The following is a 20,495-nucleotide window of genomic DNA, read 5'->3' as shown; positions in this document are numbered from 1 at the left end:
CCATATGGCTCTCCCTGACTGCACATACAGCTGGCTTGGGTTTGAAGAAAGCATTATCTGACACCCCCCTGCAAATGATTCAAGGGTTACTCCAGGATAAAATGGCAATTGCTCAAGAAAACCGAGCACTACATATGGATGCGCATGTATATTCATTTCTGCTGGCTGCCTGATAGACGATCCTCCTGGCTGCTAAACTGCTATCAGAGGGTGGCATTTCTTTTTTTAAATGCTCTTTAATTTAATGGAAAGAGGGTTCTTTTAATTTTTAATCGACACCTTCCTCCAAAGCTTAGACAAAACTAATGCAGCAAGGTTGAAGGTTCATTAATTACAGATGGCCCCGTGGTACAGAATGGCCTCATTGTACAGAATGGCCTCGTTGTACAGCAGTGGAGAAGGATGCAGACTGTGCTACCAGCAGATACTTAACTGAAAAGATTCAGCATTAAAAATCATTTATGTTTAGCCTCTTTGGAAAGTCTGGAAAGATCCATGCCATTAAACTTCTGTTCATAAAACTTTATTGTCTACAGATACCTTTCCAAGTGAGTAGACTGCTGGCTCTACACATTTCCTGACCCATACAAGTTCTCTGACACTAATGGTAACAAAATATAGCCAGTAACTTTCTGTAATGAAACTTCTGATTCAGAACAAACAAATCACTGCTGTCACAATTAACTTGACTACTTAAAGCTGTTGAGGTAGCATAGCAGCAGTGACTAGAATGAGCTATTTATCTTAAAAAGCTAGAACAGTTATTTTTGGTTAGCAGAAAAATCTGCCTATCATGCATTCAGAGATGTACCAGAAAGACAAGAAATTTAAGTTAGCAACTCCAACAGGCACAGCTGAAGGTTTTAATGCCTATCTTAAATCCTCAGGGTGTGCTGCCATGGTGGAGATTTACTGCTACCTCTGTGCAACTGAGTGCTGTTACTTACAGGAGACTGGGGATCAGCTCTTGATGGGCCATGCACGTATGGTTTCAAATACACAGGCACTGGGGAACCAGCTATCACTGGGTACAATCCAAAAACAGACTGACCTTATCTGGCAGTTCCCTGATGCCAAGAACAGGGTGTCTGCCCCTCAGCACCCTGTCCTGCTCAGCTGTGTGCTCCTGCTGCTGGTCCTCCCATTTGCTGGACACCTTGGTGGTGGGAGCCCATTGACCTGGCACTCCCAGCATGAAGTTAGATCTTTCACCTGCCTAATTAACCAGTTGAAAGACTCACTGGAGCACTCAAAGTGCAGCAGAGGTGGTGAAAGGGCTGTGACAGAGCAGGGGTGGAGTGATGGAGGGACTCCCTGCAGCGGGATTCTGTAGGGATGAGCCCACCCATATCAGGCAGCAGGGTGCACCGGGTGGCTGAATATGTTGGCATCACCACCCTCTTCTCTGCAGGCTGCCTAGCCCAGAGCAAATGATAGTGGCCTATGCTGGGTACAAGATACTGCAGCTCATGTCTCAGTCCAGTTTTCAGGAATGTGGCTGGAGGCAATGATACTGCAACCACTTGCTGAGACAGGGAGTGCACAAACTTTCCTGGGTAATGGGAATTTTGGTTTAGGTTTGAAGGATATATTTCATTTAATTAAGAAAACAGAGACTAGAATCTACTAAGCTTCATTCTAGGTTTTTATTAGAGTGCCTCAAGCAGAAGATACATCAGTCTTACAGCCACCTCCCATGGTTCTGTGGCTCAGCATCCCTCTCTGTGGGAGAGATGAAGGCTGCCCAGCCTGGCTGCTGGAGCACTGAATGGGAGAAAATTCTTGGAAATTCTGCTCCTTCCTACCCCACTGCTCTCACAGCAAAGCTTGGTGCTTGGGTAAAGCAAAGCATGGTGCAGATGGAGGGAAGGTGCTGAAGCAGCAGTGGAGGGCAGCCCAAAACTGGCTGGTGGAATGATGGGATTTCAGCCAGGCCAGGGTACAACAGTCCATAGGTGTGGCCAAATGGTGTTTATGGAAAAAGGAGCAGAAGGGGATCAGAGGAGTGCTAACGCTTTCCTGCTGCCAGGAACAAGGGCCTCTGCAGCTTTACTGCCCAGGAAGGGACACTGCCAGAGTGTCCTCCCCGCTCTGTCCTTACCCCAGCTCAGCCTTCACCACTTGGAAATGAAGGTACAAATGTAATATGAAGAGCAGCAAGGAATTTGGAAAATCATGGAACGCAGCAGAAGTTGGAGTGGTAACAAGCCCAGAAAGCTGCAAAGACCATCACAGCCATGCCCTGTTCCCATCTAAGGCTGGGAGCTGTTAAACTACCTCACTCCAGCAAAGAGAAGAACATGCATCATTAGATTAAAAACTTGTCTGTTCTTGGATAAGGATGTCTAAAAGGAAAAACCAAGTCTTATGTACCCTTATTTTTTTATTCTTGTGCGTCTATGTTTCCTAACCCATTGCTAATTCAGACCATCTATAGTGAATAAACAGATCAGTATTCTGGAATGTGTTTTTAATTACAGTCTTGTTTCTTTCTAATGATGAAAAATGAGGATATCCTTTCTGTGTCCCAGGTGACCTGTTTTCTAAAGGGTTTCTATTTTAAATGTTTCCAAATATCTTTTTTCTCTTGTTCCAAAATGTCCCCATTCTCCACCCCTTATATTTTCTGGACATGATTTTAACTCCACAGCAATTAATTTTGCTGTGAATATATTATCCCCACAGATATGAGAGAAACCTCCAATTTCCGCAGTGCTCTTTTCCAAAGTTTCCTGAAGTTTCCTTAGTGACTCCAGCCAAACAACCCAGGAGTATTAGTGCTGCAAAGCAAAAGAATGACATCATTAGGAATTGCTAAGAAATCATGGGCCTGATCTCTTTTTGCACTAATGTGTCTTTGTGCCTCTTTGTGGCTTTTAAAAGGGCTCATTAAGGGTTGCTCTGCTACCACAGAAGGACCTGAGTGGACTCCCCCATAACAGGCTCATCTTTGAGAGACACAATTACTTTGGCTCCCAAATGGCACCAATGCAGAGAGAGCCACTGTGGCTTTAATGATCATTCTTTGATACCTTCTCTGCCACTAAAAGTCTGTCCTTCCAGTGAGAATGGAACACCTGAAAACTGGAACCACTTCTATAAAGCATTTTTGCTATTTTTAGCCAATCTTTTAAACAGCAACCCCCACCTGGACTGGATGTTAGACTGCCCATGTCAAGCTGCTGGTGAAGCCAGCAGGGAGAATCCCACTGGCATCAGGGACAGTGACTGGGAAGGAGGGAGAGAGGGGGGCATCCCGTTGTGCCCAGGTGTGCACTTCCCTGGACTTGCTCAGCCATCCAGACCTGGCACCACAGCAAGTGGCACCAGGGCCAGAGGCCACCATGCTGAAGGACAGGCTGCTCCCATCCCCAGGTCCCCTCCTGGGGCCAGCTCAGTGCAAGGAGAAACAGTAACTTTAGGATGGGTTGAGACATCAAATGGGTTTGAACAGCACTTGAAAGAAAAGAAGTAATTTTTTCCCATAAGTTCTTGGCTAAAATTACTTCTTTTTCCCCCTCCAACATAGCACAGTACACCAAGGAACTCTATACATATTCTATAGAAAGAGAGCATGGCTTGAGCATTCCACTTGTATACCACCACATACACAACGAGCTAATTCTCTTTCTGACAACTTTTCTCTATTTTCTGCATAAGCTAAACTACTCTTTCCACCTCTGTGCTAGGATTTGTGTGTGTATGGTTTTTACCCACAAACAAGGAATCTGCTATTTTCAAACATCCTTGTTTGACACCTTTCAGTATGGGGTTAAAAAGTCTAGATAATGGTTTTTCAGCTCATGGATTGTTTTGATTTAGCTGCCAATTGAGATAAAATTTTGGCTAAGCTGCTGCCAAATACTTCATTTGCTTTTCTCTTTTTTTTTTTTTTATTTTTTTAAAGCAAAAGCAAAATTAGAAATGGAGGAATGGAAGAGCTGCTTTGAGTTGGAGAGAAATATTAATTTTTTGAATACTGATATTAAAAGCAATGAAACAAAAAAAAAAGTGATTGTCATGAAGCGTGGGAGACAACTCATTCCTCTGCTTCAGAATATCTGAATGTCTCCCTCCCTCCAGGAAAATATCCTGATGTTCAGCTGTGATAATATTCTTGGGTGGATCCTCTGAGTCTTTCTTGCTGACATAAGTTTAGCTTTACAGACTAGGTAACAAGATTATTTTATCATTGAGAGAGTGAGGACACTCCCCAGTGAGGGGGGAGGCTCCAGATCCCAGTCTCCCCATAATTCAAAGAAAATCTCAGTATGAGTTCACAAATTCTCATCTGCTGCTTCTAAATTATTTTATTTAAAGAGTAACTTATTTGTTTTCCTGCCCCCTCCTCAAAGAAAGGCATGGGAAATAGAATAGTCCTCTTAGCTGTACTCCAGAAAATCCATCTCTTGGTTTATTTGCTACTTTTAAACTTTTAGGAAGAGAGGAAAAAAGGGTGATGTAAAAGTAACATTTGCTATGGTCACAGTTGGATTCCATGGTGAGAAATGATGGGATCGCTGCTCCCGAGTCACTCATTGGGGGCAGCGTCTGCTGCTGAGCAGCGGGATGCGCTGCATCGGGAGGGGAGGGTCTGCGCTGCTGCGCTCAGGCAGGGCAGCGCGGGGATGTGAAGATGAGGGGGATGCAGGGATGGGAGCAGGTGATGCCTCCTTCCTGGCGTGGAAAATCCTCACAGCTCCACAGGTCCGCAGACACATCAGCCCTGTATGCCTGAGGTTGAGTCTGGTTCCCTCGGCAGCCTCGCTCCCCACATCTACCATCCAACCAGCTTTTCCTGGGAATGAATTAAACCCAACCCCATTAGAAAACAAAACAAAGAAAGAAACGAAAGCAGCAGAAAGCTGGTTGTGCTCGCTGCAGCCCGTGCCTTGCCCCAGCCCAGGCGGGTTTGGGACGCGCTCCGTCCTTGGGGACGCCGAGCTGCGGGCACAGCAGCGGGGCCGGGGGGGCTCTGCGCTACCTGCGCTCCGTCACTGCCCGGACACACAGAAATCTTTACCAAGGGTTGAGATGTGAAGTCCTCCCGCACTCCCGTGCAGGGCGCGCAAGGCAAATCACAGGGAACATTTTTTCCTCTAGGACAAGTCAAAGGACCTTCCATGCCCGGAGGCGAGAGTGGCCCAGCCCCAGAGAGCCCGAGGTTCTCTCGTTTTCTGCCTCTGATTGCCCTCTGGTGGCACTTGTGAAAATGCCATCGTGGTTGTCTGTCCTTGGGACCGCCGTCCTGTCCCCCAGTGCCTCAGCACTTGGTGTTCCTCTTTCACAGTTTGCCTCCAATGTGCTTCACTGCCAGCATGAGCAGCCTCAGACTGGTGATGCTAAAATATAATTGCTTGGTTACGAAGCTCTGCTAAAAGCTCCTCCTTCATCAGTAGGGATTTTGCTACTAATGTTTCACCCATCTAACCTGCTCAGGGTGAGCCTCGTGCAATGGCACTGAATTGCAACAGGTCAGACACAATGTACCCTTCTTGGTTTAACACACCCTTTAGGGCACTCTTAGAGCAGCATGTTCCTGTGAGCTGCCTTCAATATTCACCCCAATATGCAAATCACTCCTCGTTTCTGTCTAAGAAAGATTTTTTTTTTCTTTTTTTTTTCCCCTGAGGACAGGACAGGACAATAGTGAATTGCTTTCTCCAGGACGTCAGTGAAAATGGATGGAGCTGGTCTGCTCTAAAACAAGCTTAGCATTACAGTTTCTCAGAAAAACTTCTCTGCATTTTGAAGGACTAAGATGGAGTCAACTCCACCAAAAAAAGAGGCAAGCGTCTTTTATTGGGGTATAACTTAAAGCTTAGAGATCTTTCATATAAAATAAATGAATGAACCCTTCTCACCTGTAATTCATCAAATTTTGGAAAACATCCATTTTTTAGTAAACTTGACTGAATATGGGAAATATTCCTCCAGAACCAGATCATCCACACAGGTGGTAGGAGGGTTTGCTGTGGGAGGGAAGGATGCAGGGGGTCAGGGTGAGGCTGCAGACCGACTGTGTGGGACAGCAATGGCTGGCTGTGAAAGAGGAGACCCAGAGCCTCATCCCATAGCCCCCCTCCATGGCAAAAGGAGTCTGAGCTCTTTGGTCTCCTGTTCCAAAATTTGTCTTGGCTGTCAAATATTTCTCTCACCAGTTATGCCCATCTTGGCCAGCTGAACTCTGAGTGCAGTGTTGCCTTCACTCCCTCTGTGCATGCCTTGCCCCTGCTGCAGAGCCCCCTGCAAGTGATTTTGGTGAGACTTTGATTCTACAGCAGAGGCAACTTCAGTTCTGACTGCACTAAAGATCATGAAAAGCAGTGACCCAGTGAACCAGTTGGCAAGGGGTCCTTTCTTTTCTGCAGCCGGCAGCCGAACCACCTTGATGCACCAACATGATCTTCCACTTTCATGGCTGAGTAGCAGACCTGGTCTGTAAATAACACAAGATAAGATAACATAAAAATGATGATTTACATCTGGATTTCCACTCTGAACCATTGAACCCAGCTGTTCCCAAAATCAGAGAAGCTCTTTCACAGAGGCTTAAAAAGAATTGTTGCAGCCTCTGAATGAGAATTCAGACCTAACAACGAACTGAAAAATAAACTAACAAACCCAAAAGAAATGCAGAGCTCTGACCTGAGCCCTGCTTTATGCCAGGACAGAAGTGAGACGAGCAAAGCCAAACTGGCATTTCAGAGTTTCCTGCTGTTGGCAATATCTTCTACACTTACAGGCCTTAGGGAGTGCCTCAGGTCAGAGTGAGGAAAGAACATTAATGTGCCCTTCTGGTGGGAAGTCTGCAGCCCCTGGGGCTGTGCAAAGGACCAGGGAGCTCACAAATGCCTGCAAGGATCAAGAGGCATCTGCTGGGCTGGGAGAAGGAAGCAACTCAAAGTTGCAGAGGAAGGAAAAGAGACATCTTAAAAAGGATTTAATGTGCAGGGAAGGCAGCAGAGCTAAACCCAGGCATTGAATCTTCTGATGCAGTAAGAAACAGGAAAGTACATCCATCCACAGTCCTTAACATTGCAAACTAGTCTGGTAAGTTAATTCCTCGTTATGGAAATGGATATGACAACAGAATGCGCTTTGACTAATAAAAAAAGATAAAGAACTGGTCTTAGCAACACTGCTGAAGTGGCTGAAGGATGGTTCTGAGTATGCCCTTGGATGCTCAGGCACTGGCCTTGTATGCTGGCTGTATCATGGTTCCTTGAATGTGGGGAAAAGGACAAGATCTCTATCTTTTGGGCATCTGCCTGGGAATTCAATTGTGGTTTTATCTGGTGAACCGCAGGGCCAGATTTGAAGTGTGGAACTGGGAAATTTTATACAGCATCATCTAGAAGATGCCTTTTTTATAAAACAAGCTAATAAGAAAGCCAGGATCTTTGGTGTGTGCTTTTTGTTTTGTTTTTGTTTTTGTTGTTTGGTTGGTTTTTATTTTGTTTATTTTTGTGGTTTGGGTTGTTTGTTTGTTTTATTTTGTTTTTTCAAATCCCTTGAATTCAAAGGAATACATTCTTCTCTCATTTTGTTAAAATCTCCCTTTTTTTTTTTTCAGAGATCTGAGATGCTTATGTCCTGTGATATTTCCAATAGCAGCTGCATGACATACCTCTGTCCTGCTGCTGAAGGCTATGACATAATTTGGCTTGTTGTTTCACTCCAAAAATGGTCTTAATGTTTCACATTTATTTTTAAATGTTTCACTTTGAGCTTTTGAATGTTTCACTGTTTCTTTTTGGATCTACAATTATGGGAATCCAATACCTGTTCAATCACCTGCCAGCACCTGAAAAATCTCCTGAGCAGGATCAAATATACATTTTACTTCAGCAATATCAAGCTCCCAGAACTCTGTTGCAGTTTCTTCTTACAAAAATTTGAATTATTAACATAATGTAGAAAATTCAATAATTAACTTATTTTTGGAGGTGGAATTTCAGGTTGCTATGATAGCTAATTACTGGAAAAAACGGCAACAATTTGACCTCAGGACACATAATTTAAAAAATCAAATCTCTAAATGCAGAACAAGAATGGTATCTGCCTTTTGGGATGAAAGTAGTAAGATGGAAGAAACAATATGGTTATCAGTTTACTGACCATTTGCAATAACTGAAATACCATTTTTAAACTGAAAAATGCTAGTGTTGTAAAGCAGCACTTTCTTCACACTAGAAATTGGATGAATTAGGTGCTGCTGAGGTTATCTCCATACAGACCTAGCTCACGGGCAGGCACAAGGAGTAGGGACACAAAGGCTTGGGAGGGAAGCTGGGATTGGGCTGCAGAGGAAGGAGACAGGAAACAGATGCAGAAGAGACTTGTTTTCACTAGTGTGCAGGATTAAAGCAGCCATGGGCTGCTGAGGAGTAGTGTGCTGATGTGCCCATCACAGTACCCAAACACTTTATGGCCATTAATCTGTTTTTCCTCAGGACATCTCCTGTGGGAGCACAGTGCTGCTATCCCTTACTCTGTTATTTTACAAATGAGCAACAGAGGGAAGAAGTTTCACCTGCAGGGTCAGTCTGCTCCCCATCACTCCCCCCATGGCTCCTCCACTGCTGGGCTGCTGGGGAAAGGCTGGTGTGATGTCCTACCACCGCTGGGAAGAGAACAGGGAAGTGAGGGGAGATGAGCACAAGACCTGATGGGCATAGCAGTCATCTAACAGCCTGGAGCACCCAGAAAACAATTTGGGATAGCAGGACAACCATTCTCCTCAGAGCTGAGCCACCCTGCACTGGTGGGAGATCTGTAGGATCACCAAGCGGGTGACACAATTCTCACAGCTCTCAGCCTGAACTGTGATTATGTTCAGATCAATACCAGTTCCTTTCTTTCTTTATTTCGGTCTGTTGATGGTGTTTTCTGAAGCTCCACAATAGTATGGTATTTGTCTGAGACAATGATGAAAAATGCAGCATTTGTGAGCATACAACTATTTTAGCATTTAGCTTAAAATAGCAATGAAATTAATTAGCACATATAAAAGCCATTCAGTTAAAACCTATGAAGAAGTACACTCCAAAAACATCCTTTATAGATCCTTGAAGGGTTTTTTATTAATGTTGTGAAAGCAGTGTTCCAATACCCTTAATTTTTACAACTGACAGGCTATTTTATGTTCAAAATAAATAAATCAAAACTAGAGAAGTGTTGTGTAGAGGTGAAAGCTCAGGTTTTACAGCAACAGCCTGAGGTGTGTGGCATGACTGCAGACACCCTGCATCTGCAGAGCTAAATGCAGCTCACAGCTGCGGAAAATTTAAGGATGTTGTTTTTATTTTGAATAATTCTTTTGTTTAGCCTTTGAAGTGAATGCTACTCCTGAAAAAGGCAGGCATTTATCAAAGGAGGTGTCTGATTTTCAGCAGTAGATGTGCAGACCGGTGCTGTACATTTCATTTTTGTATCGAGGGTTTATTGTAGCTGCTTTGGTAGGACATGCCTGGAATATATGATCAAACCGTTTGCAGATCCAATTTAAAAGTGTTTTGCAGCATTCTTTTGTCTCTCTCACTCATCTGGTCATTTGGAAAGCTTTCATTTGCACATTTACAAGTAGTATAAGGCTTTTTTTTTTATTTTCTGTGATCTCCCCAAACTAGATCTGATTATTGCTACTTACATTTGATTTAGGCTATGATTATAACAAGAGCACTTCCAAATATGCAAAATTCATGAATTCAGCTATTCCCAACTCCAAATGATAAAATGTTAAATACAATATATGTGAGTCTTCATTTCCTTGTAGCTTTTGAATATTTCAGATGAAATCAGCCCATATTTTCAAGCTTTTCTGTATAGCCAAGAGTGCTAAAGGCTTTCTATCCTCCAGGCCGATTTGTTCTCAGTTTTTCAAGCACAAATGCACACAGTGAAGAATAGGCCACTCAAAAAGTTGCCAAAAATCTTTGTGAACTGTCTGCAGTCTCCAAGTAGTGCAGGAAAATAACACTATAAAAACTGTTACTAAATAACAGCAGATTAGAAGCTGTGTAAAGATATGCACATCCCAAAGCCAAACACACTAAACTCACTGTTTGGGCAGAGAAATTTTTGGCATGAATCCTGAAAAGCACCAAAAAAGAAAGAGAGAAAAAGGAAACTAATTTCCCTATTGGATTCTTTCCTGCTTGTTGGAAAATCATATGAGGATGTGCTTTGCAGGTGTAGCAGCTAAAGCTTTGGTAAATTAAACAAACTGTTGGCTTGAAGGAAATTCATTCTGCAAAAACAGGAACTGCAGTGGTTTCTGTTTCTCTCTCACAAACCCAAAATGGGAGCACAAAAAATATTGTCTCACAAACCCAAAATGGGAGTACAATGTGTTCTCACATGAAAGCCTGGAAATGCTGCATCCCTCTGAAAGATGTGAGTGCAGTGTAAGGCTGGAGTACGGAACAAGGACAGGGACACACACACACATGAAATACCCCAATTTATTTTTTGCTGCTCCAAGCTGGTTTTTAATTCAAATATAATTTATCAGGACTGAGGATAAGGTTTAAAACTGACAGGCTGTTGAATCCTGAGACATTTCCACCCACTCTGTTTCCACTGCATAAATCAAAGCCTGCCTTTGTTCAGCAGCAGTATTGTAGCAATGTCTATGAGTTCAGAGCAGTGATTGAGTTATCTTTGAGGTAGCTGCCCTGAAAAAAAAAAAAAGAGTAAAATCTTCTGGAGTGGAAAGTTCATGTGCCATGTGCCTGGTTCAACAGGCACCATGCAGAGCTGCAGGCATGGCTGAAGTCTCTGTTATACCAAAACTGGTCCATCTGAAGCTCGAGCTAGGGAAGGATCAGGCAACAAACAGCAAATTTATCAGCCTGCTGTAGCGGCTAGACATAATCTGTAGACAAAAAGTCTATGGTAAAAAAGTGGGAATCTATGCACAGCACAGAACAGCACTAAAATGAGGTCTCTGCAAAATATGAAGCAAGATTCTTGGCTTGCAACTGGCTGGTTGGACACCTGGCACATCTCAGGGACCATTGTGGCAGCATCAAGGTTTTGTGGGGCAGGCAAAGGATCAGCCATGTGGCAATGATGGAGGAGCCCTTTCTCCTTTTCTTCCTGAACAGGAGAAGCTGCCTGGGGAAAATATGAGGATGTTTGAGAGAAAGAAGGGGACAGCAAGTGTTAAAGAAGGTCAGCATTGCTGGAGGGCCAAGGGCTGGGCTTGGTGCTGCAAGGGGGTCACTGCGGGGAGAGCAACTGAGACTGTGCTGCGAGGGACACAGTGGCTCTGCAGGGCCCTCCTGCCACTCTGGAGATGCAGGTTTATCTGGGGATAAACCAGATCTCTGAGGGAGGGCAAGTAATCCAATAACTGTAAGATGAATTACATGATGAACTGCGACAGTTATTATGTTTGTAGTATATGTACTTCCATTATAGCTAAATTAATTGAGGTAGCTGTATGATATGAGCAGGGGTCTCAGGAATTAACCTAATCATTCAGATGTGACCTCTCTCTCTAATGCTCAGAAATTAGCAATACATCATTTGTTCTTCTAGGATCTGTGGTATCTTAATCTCTGTCAGTGCTTACGAAAGCAATTGTAATTGTGCAAAATAAGCAAAAGGGATGGATTACGCTATTCAGACCAGAACTGTGATGGAATCACTTTACTCTCAACAGGTTTTGGTTTAAAGAGCTGAAAGGTTCTTCTCTTTTTCTCTTTCCTCCTCTGTATAACGCCTCAGCTTCTCAGACCTGCCACCACAACTGCATGTGTGAGCTTGGTTTCAAAATGACATGCATTAGAAAAGCTCATGGCGTGGTCCTTGTGGTGTCCTGTGCCGGGCCAGGAGTTGGATCCAAGCCTGATGGGTCCCTTCCTACTCAGAATGTTCTACGATCCTGTGATTCTAGTGCTAAAAGCCAGTCAGTCACATCCTCTTGTTGGGAGGTCTGAGGATGATGAGTCACCCTGCACTGGCCTTGGCTCAGCCTGGGCACCATCCCTCTCCTTTGGGAGCCCCAGGCACAAACCAGCTGCTCTGCGTGGTGCAGGGCCTGGCACAGGTCCCCCAGCAGCAGTGGAGCTGGGACCAAGCCATATCTCTGGGAGTGCATGTGCCTCCTGCAGGCACAGCCATGTGGCTGGGGAGAAAATCCATGCTGGTCTGGGCTGGGGACATCATCTGGTGATAGCCAGCAGGATGGACATAGATGATCAGGAGTTCCAGAATCAAAGCAACACACCGAATTGCATTTGCCCTCCAGGAAAACCAGCTCAGGTAAAACCAGAGATTTCCCAAGTAGCCTGCTTGGCTGCTAGCAGGGCTCCTGAGCAGCTCTCTGGGGGAGCCAGGCTGGTGCACGAGTGGTGTTCAGCTGTCTCCAGAGAGTGTGTGGAGGGAAGAGTCATTACAGGATGAGCATCACATGTCAGGATATGTGTGTGTGCACAGCTGGAGGTGGGCATCACCCATTCTCCAGCACAGCTCAGTGTGAGACACTTGCCTGTACAAACCTCGTCATGGTGGTGTTGGTCTGACAGGGTGCCAGTGATGACGCAAAAATGGAGAGGCTGAAATATTGAGGATCCTGAGGAATGCTCCTGTCCTGTCTAGGAATGGAGATGCACCCCACCTATGTCAGCAAACCAAAAGAAATCTGCTTTTCTATGCGCTGGAATTTTCCTGAGCTAGATATCTCAGTTTGGTTTTATAACCAGGCAGATATCAGTAACCTACATCTCACTAAAGAAAGGATTTCTCTTCTCTTTTAAAAGGTTCTCTATATTTTTATCCAGGGGCTGAAGTAGGCAGAATGAAAACACTGCAAACAGCAAGAGAGAGAAAAGGCAATTCTGGAAAAGTGCTACAAGAGCTTTTCCTCAGTGCAAGCCTGCTTTTTTCTCCCATCCTTTTGCTTCTGTGCCCGGTTGCCTGACTCTGCCTCTCTTCAGTGTATTTCAGAAATAAAATCTGTCACAATATTTCCTCTCCGAGTGCCACTGTGTGTTAGGTTTCAGCTCCTGACAGGTGTATGAAACACCAGCTCCACCAGATGCACGCAAATGTGGAAGCTTTAAAATGGCTCCACAGGCCTCATGCCCACTTCACCATGCTGTGTCACTGGGGACAGGTGTCCTTTCAATGGTTTACTTTTAAAAACAGAGATTGACCCTGGTGGTGACATACTTAAAACTGCTGAGTGATTTTTTAGGAGCCAGGCAGAGTCTGCTGCCTGAAACCTGCATCTGCAGGGCAGGGAAACGGACTGAAGCTCCTCTTTCAAAAAATTGTGTCAAATCACAGGTGTCTTATCTGAACTTTATTTTCAAATACTTTAATCCCTTTCTTGGAGGCAAAGTCAAATCCTCCCTCCATGGCTTTGATCTCAGCTGCTTTTCTGGAGTTTTGGCTGGGAAACATAAGCAAAGATGGGGGGAGATGCTGTCCCTGCAGTGGAGCAGTCTGGATTTTCTCCCAGTCATATGCCCTGCAGCCCTGTAATGCATTTCCTGCTTTCTATGTATCTATAAAATCTTTTTACTCTTGCATGAAAAGTAATGTTAAAAAGGGATGACTTGTTTTTGTTTAGCATGAACCCACAGAGTTTGGGCTGTTTTGCTGGCAATGGTAGTATCTGCTTGTACCACAATTTACCTGTCTTGGTCCATTTAATTTTCTGTTTTAACCTTTTCTGTGGCTTTGATTGCTCCTGAGGATTTTTCTAAATAAAAAATTATATTTAAAGGCTGAAAAGCTTACTGAAAGGTCTGTAATTCTACCTGATACATCATTCCTGCCACAGATGGGCTGCGAGAGAGGTATCATAAATGTTGATGACCAACATTGGGATGGACCCAGCTCCCACCACAGGTTGGGGAACTTTGTCCTTGGTTTCAGCAAACCCCATGTAGCTGGATGCTCCTCTGCTTTTAGCATGCAGCACACTAGGAAAATATGTCTTTTTTGGGGCCTTTTGTCGGGGCCTTTTCCTGACGCTGCCATTGTCCTTCAGTGATGGAAGAGGCTGTAACACAAGGGCAGCCAGAAGGGCAGGGCAGGACCAGGCTCTCTGTCCGCCAGGAGATGGCAGTGCGTATACTGAGTTAGGGGCTTTCCCCCTTTATTTCTCTTTTACAGACTCCCTGAAAGAAAATGGGTCTTTTGAGGACATCAGGCCTGTAACGCTTTCATTTCTATTTGTGTTGTTATTTTTTTTTCTAATTTTTTTTTTTATTTATTGCTTGCATTTACATCCTTCCCACACCTCCCTCTGCAGCACAATGCCCCCATCCCCCACATTTACTGGTCACCTTCCCAGTCTTAGTGGCTCAGCCCTACAGACAGGCACAAAGCAGTGTCACAGACATTGAACACCAGTACTGGAGGAAGAAAAAGAAGAGAGGGTGACCCATTTTGAAGTTAGCAAGCAGCGTGTGTACAGGCTGCTGTGCACCCAGTGCACAGGCTTGATCTCAGTGGTTTTCTGCCCAAGCTTTTCTTAAAGAAAGATATGCCCTTGTAGGAAAATTGAATTGACATTTAGCTTCTCGACTTCATCCTTGACATTCTCAGCTGGCCAGAGGATGGCAGGAGACACAGCTCCTTGCCTGTGTCAAGCTTGTGTGCCTTTGGGCCATATAACTCACAGCACTAGAGTGTCCTGCTAAGGACTCTGACATTTTCTGCTGCAATGTCTTCCATCATAGGGCTTCCAAAAAGGGTACATTAACATATGAAGTCCCATAGATTTTGGGAGGACAGAATGAAACAATAGCTCAGAAAGGCACAGTTCTCTGCACCTGCCCTGCCAGCAATGCTCATGGAGCAAAGTCCTTGTGTTCTCCAATCCCTCACCATTTTGGAGCAGACCCTCAGGAGTTTTGTGCCTCTGCACTTAGTGATGAGAGGCTGTTCAATGAATTGCAAATAGATTCAAATGCCACAGCTGAAAAGGTGGACTTTTTTTGGAGATAGTGACATAAATAAAGAGACTCCAAATCCCTGTTTCACATAATGCTCCAAGAACTTTCTCCTGAACCTGAAATGCCCCAGTTTTTCGCTTCTCCTATCAAAACATTTTTCTAAATAATTACAGAGTGTTAAAAATGGATTGCTGTACCCAGGAGAATTTGCTCTTTGTTTGCCAGGAACAAATAGGCCAAGAGAATGTGCGCTCAGCATCACGAGTGGTGTTTGAAGGAAAGAGCAAAGTCAAAAGCCTGTAGACATCACCAGAGATGCTCTTTTTTCAAAGTGAATTTTTATTGCACATTGTCAGGGTTTCAGGAGACACTCCTGCACATTGTGCTCCTAGGAACTGGGGCAAAAGGAGGAATCTCCTCATCCCAGAGTAGTGCACATGCTGCTGTTGACACAAAGGAATTTCTATTAATCTTTCTGGAAGTGACCTCTTCAAAAATATTTTTTTGCTTCTTAAGATGCCACTTCCAAACAAGTACTGGGTTTTGATTACAACAGTCATGTTCACAACTGTTTGCACTTCAATGGCATTACTGTGCCTCCTCTGATAATCCCTGAGCCCTGAGCAAACACAAACCTGAAAATGTTCAAAGCATCCTGCTGTCATCAGTATCTCTGCAAATTGTTTTTCAGTCTTAGAGAATCCTTTTTGCACTTGGTGTGCCTGAACAATCTGTTTCCTACTGTAATGTGATGCCAGGTGGTAGGAAGATGAATGATGGATTAAGCACACCTAGTTTTCCCAGGAAAAAGGAAAAACTGTCCTAAGCCCACAGCCCTCAGGAGAAGTTCAAGACATGCTGATTTCCTTGTGGGTTTGCCAGGTTGAACCTCCTCACCCACCCACACGATAAGGGCTTGCCCGGGAAGTGGTTGGGGGGTCTACAAGAGGTAAGGCCATGCAGTAGCTGTTCAGCAAGACTTAAAAGAAATGTGAAATATTTAAACAATACACAAACAAACAGATCCCTTTGATGTGAATTTTGATGAATTTATTTGCTTCCCAGCTCAATTACAGTCATACCCCAGGCAGCAGAGAGCACATGGCTGCAAGACAGCCCCCCTAGACTTTACATGAAGGCCACTTTGCACAAACCTCTTATTTCTCCGGTTTCCCAGGCCAAGGCTGTGAGGTCAAATGTATGTACTATGTACACTGAGAAACAAGAGAGATTTCAATCATACAATCATAGAATTGTCAAGGTTGGACAAGACCTTTAAGATCATTGAGTCAGTTATGTGACTGTTGCCTATGGACTCCAAAGTTGCTCGTGGGTATGAAAAAAGCCAAGTCAAAGCCACCTGTGTCTATTTCATCCTCAGCAAAGAGCAAGGCAGGTCTCTCCCATCCTCCAGCACTGGAGGATGTGGATTTCTTTTACAAATTATTTCTGGATGCCTTATATTCAGGTTAAGTGCCTTCTGAAATATCTGTGCACGCATTAATCTGTATCTAGTATGTGTGTGTACACATACCGGGACTCCAGGGACAAGTGCTTTCCACCATTTCCATCAATCCTCCCCCTTCTAGTCTCGCTGGTTGTTTGTTACTTTCCCTTGCTGTTCCTTGTCTTAAATTAAACTGCAAGCCTGTCCTCACAGGGATGTCTTTTATTGTGGGTTGTTGGAAGGGGTTTTGCAGAGAAACTGGAGCAGCAGATAGAGCTCTCCAGGCACTACTGAAATAATAATGAAGTAGTTTCACCAAGGTTGGACGAGAGACCGTTGTCGGCTGCGTCTGAATTCTGCTTATCCCTGAAAATTGCTTAGGTAATAAGATAGCTGCTTTAAAATTGCTGGGGCTATCCCACAGGATTCTGCTTTGACTCTGATTTCCATTTGCAGCACATGTTCTGCCATTTGGCCAACACCATCCACCCGTGTGAGCTAATTTAAGGTTGCTAAACAGATGACACAGAACATACATCTTTTATATTTGATCTATGCACTGGTGAGTTATCTGACTGATGGTTAATCTCGACTTGTAATAGGGTTTGCCTACACTTCTTGAGAGTGAGATATTGGTCTTCTTTTAAACAGCACCTTGGGGGAAGCATGCCTGGGAGAAAGGTGGGAGTGTTAATTCGTGCTTTTTTGGCTTCTTGTTTTTGTAGGTTGGATCCAGTGCTGTGTGCCTCTGTGAGGAACAACAGGGTCACCAACCCAAGGAGCTCACTTGTCAGAGGGGACAGCATCTTCCAGCTCTAGGGTCATCCCTGCACACCAGCAGGGTGAGGGGCTGGCCACCTGCAGCTGGTGCGGGGCTGGTTGGGCTCAGCTCCCGTCTGGGTTGGTGAATGCACTGAGCTTAGTGGCTGGCCAGCCCTGTGCTTCACTTTCTGCCTTCCTTTGAACATCAGAGTGTTGACTTGATCACTGTCTTCATGTTGGGGGGGCTTTTCCATGCCTCTATCCACTTCTTCAGTACTCAGACTTTGGGAATTGCTATGTTCTGCTCTCAGGGCAAGTCCATATTTCCAACACTATGTGCCCTCCCTGTGCCCTAGCCTGCCAGCTATGCTGCTGCATTTTCTCCCCTTAGTCCCTTCATTTCTGCCTAGCCTCTCCCAGAGGTACAGCAGAAACAGCCTAGGCACCACACTCTGTACGGAGCACACTCAGAGCATCCTAGCTTTACCTGCTGTAAGGTGGGAAAAGGTGTCTGCCAGCCCCCAGAAGAAGAAAGGCTTCTGGCACGGGCTGGCAGCACAGCTTATTTCTGGCAGAGTGGGCATAAGAGGGAGCTGGCAAGAACTGGCTGCACTCCCTGAGCTCCTCCTAGCATACCCAGGGGGAGAGAAAATTGTACTACAAGACCATGGAGACGATGAAAACTCCATGCTTCTGATTGTGTGACAACTTGTATTGACACTTCAGTTGCTATGGTCGCATCATCCTCAACTGACATCTGCAAGTGAAGAAGAACAAAAAGAAGCCTGAACATGGATGTCCACAATAAAAAATCTTGCTCACACAAGACAAAACCTTCTACCCATCCTGCAGAAGCAGCAAATCTCACAGACAGTGCTGGATGGTACCCTGGAATGATGCTACGCGTTCTAGGTGAGGTGGGTTTGAGGTAGGTGCTAATTGCAAGTTTAGAAGGTTTGTCCAAATTTTGAACAGTGTAAAAACATGCCAGCATGAAAATCTGTTGTTTATTTCTGGTGCAGGTCAGCAAGTAACTTCTGATGTGTTGGGTAAGAGCCAGACAGTGCCAGGAAGAGGCACAGTGAGGACTGCGTCCCTCCCACCTCTCCTGAAGTGCTCCCCACCTTGGTCAAAAGCCAAGGTGCCAGGCATGGTGGCGTTCTTGTCCTGACTCCTCGTCATGGCACCTGCCAGGGGCTGGATGCCTGTTGTACATTAACTAACGTGTACTATGGAAGAAAGGTCTTGTGTGCAACCTGGAGAAAAAACAGAATACCAAAAAAACCCCATTGAGTCGTCTGTGCTAAGTGTTTCAGACCTGAGCTGACCCAGTTTTCTGTGGAATTATGTTCCTACACAGGGCAGGGTCATCCATAGGGTGAAATGCTGGTACAAATGATGCCGTTGTGCTGCATACAAGAGATTTATCAGCAAGATCCCTGTTACAAGGCCTTGATTTGTCAGTCATCTGATCCTTTTTGAATATGCTGTCAAGGCAGTTGATTTGAAAGTGATCTCTGTATTGTTTGGGTCTGCTTTGGTGTAGCATGACATTCAGGATTCCTTTACAGGCAACTGTGCAGAGCAGGAAAATCTATGTGAAATGCTTCCTACTGGAGTCACCATCTGGCCAATATTCATCTTGTTTAGTGAAATACCAAGCTATCCATAGAACGCAGGTGTTAATGCAGATCATAAGGCACAAGTGACCGCAGTAATAAACCAACATGCAATGAAATGTAATTAATGCACCTGGTGCTTGGGTTTGAAAAGAATTTCAGTGCCTTTTTGTTTTCCCCGCACACTGAATACATTTTAATAGTTGGAACTTCAATCATCACTTCTCAACCAACCCTTTAATCACATTAATTCTCTTAAAAAGTGAACTAAAATGTTTTTTAGTAAATAATATTTCATAATTCAGTCAGGAGGGGCAAAGTGCAAACACACATGAAACTATATGCTGCTTAGTAACATTTCTGTGGAATGAAAAACTCTTGTCCTGTTTCTGTCAGTCTGGTTCTGCTGCTGGCAAAGATTTGTTTTCAGTCATGTAAGTCTTGCTGATCCGTTCCAAGTGTTTTTGAACCAGCTGGAACAAGTGAAAAGATCCCAGGCAAAAAAAAAAAAAAAAATTTTTATCACTGGATTTCACAGTGTGTTTTTTATCTCACCTCTGTCCTGCATTAGTAACAAATGCATTTTTGTGAGGTTAAAAACCCCCAGGATGACATTTGTTTCAAGCTGACCAAAAAACTCAACTCCACACTGGAAATGTAGATTATATGTCTGTGTTTCTGAGTTCCAGAAAATCACATTATTTTCAAATGTCCTCTCAGAGCAGAGATCAGACCCAATCTCATCAGTCAGCTGGCAAATCCCAAGCAGACAGGGTATTTGTGGAGAAAAGGGAGAGGTCAAAAAGTCAAAGAGAGGGGTCATGGGCAATTTTTATTTTTGCATGGATATTTCTCAAGGGTGGTCTGAGGGTTGTGAGGAACATAAATCTGTGGGTACACTTGTATACTGACAGAGAAGGATGGTCACACCAAGTGACTTCCATATCTGGTGCTATTTAGTAGGGACTCAGAGTGTGCTACGTCCCCAGAGAGATGTCTGCTGCTGACACTGGCACTGCTCAATCCCTCTCCCCAGACTTGACACAGGTGCAGATCACACTGTGTTCTGCCACCAATGGTCACTGCTAAGCCACAGGGAATGAACTGCTGGCAAGCCAGGGCAACTGCTGGCAAGCCAGGCAAGGGTTAGCCACATTGGCCACTCAGGAATGGGTTACTCCACCATCTTTATGGATATTGGCTACACTTCCACCTTCATCATTGGACCATCCTTGTAAAGCAGACTTTGGTTCCCAGTCAGCAAGGACAGGCTGCTGAGGGTCACTACCAAGTGACAGAACACCCTGTTGTCATACAGCTGAGAATACAACCAGGACCTCTTCAGTGTCCCCATCTTCCACAAGAGAAGGTAACTGGGAGAAGGATGGTCCAGGTTGCTGCATGCTGCTGAATTTTCTGGTGTTCAGAGAGAGACAAAGAAATTAAGGAAAGCCTGCTGACCCCAGCTTCTCTTACTGCCTCCCTGTTAAGTTGCTTTCTTGGCAAGCCCTGTGAGAAGGGCACAGGCAGCAGTGGGGTGGGAGCGTGGTGAGTGACAATGAGTGTGAAGGTTCACCTGGTGGGGCAGGGCTGATGTTCCCTCCTGTCCTCACCTGTTGCAGCATCTCTGCAATCCCTTCAATTACCTGGGTCAGTTTTAGGAAACAAACTACTTAGGGCTGTCCTTGACGCTTCCTGACCTTTTTTTACAGCCACTGAAGCCTACTAACTGTTCTCCTTGGGCACCTG

This window comes from Fringilla coelebs, assembly GCF_963513975.1.
Source record: "Fringilla coelebs genome assembly, chromosome: 4".
Taxonomy (NCBI): domain Eukaryota; kingdom Metazoa; phylum Chordata; class Aves; order Passeriformes; family Fringillidae; genus Fringilla; species Fringilla coelebs.
The sequence above is the reverse complement of the archived record's forward strand: the minus strand, read 5'-3'. Positions refer to the sequence as shown.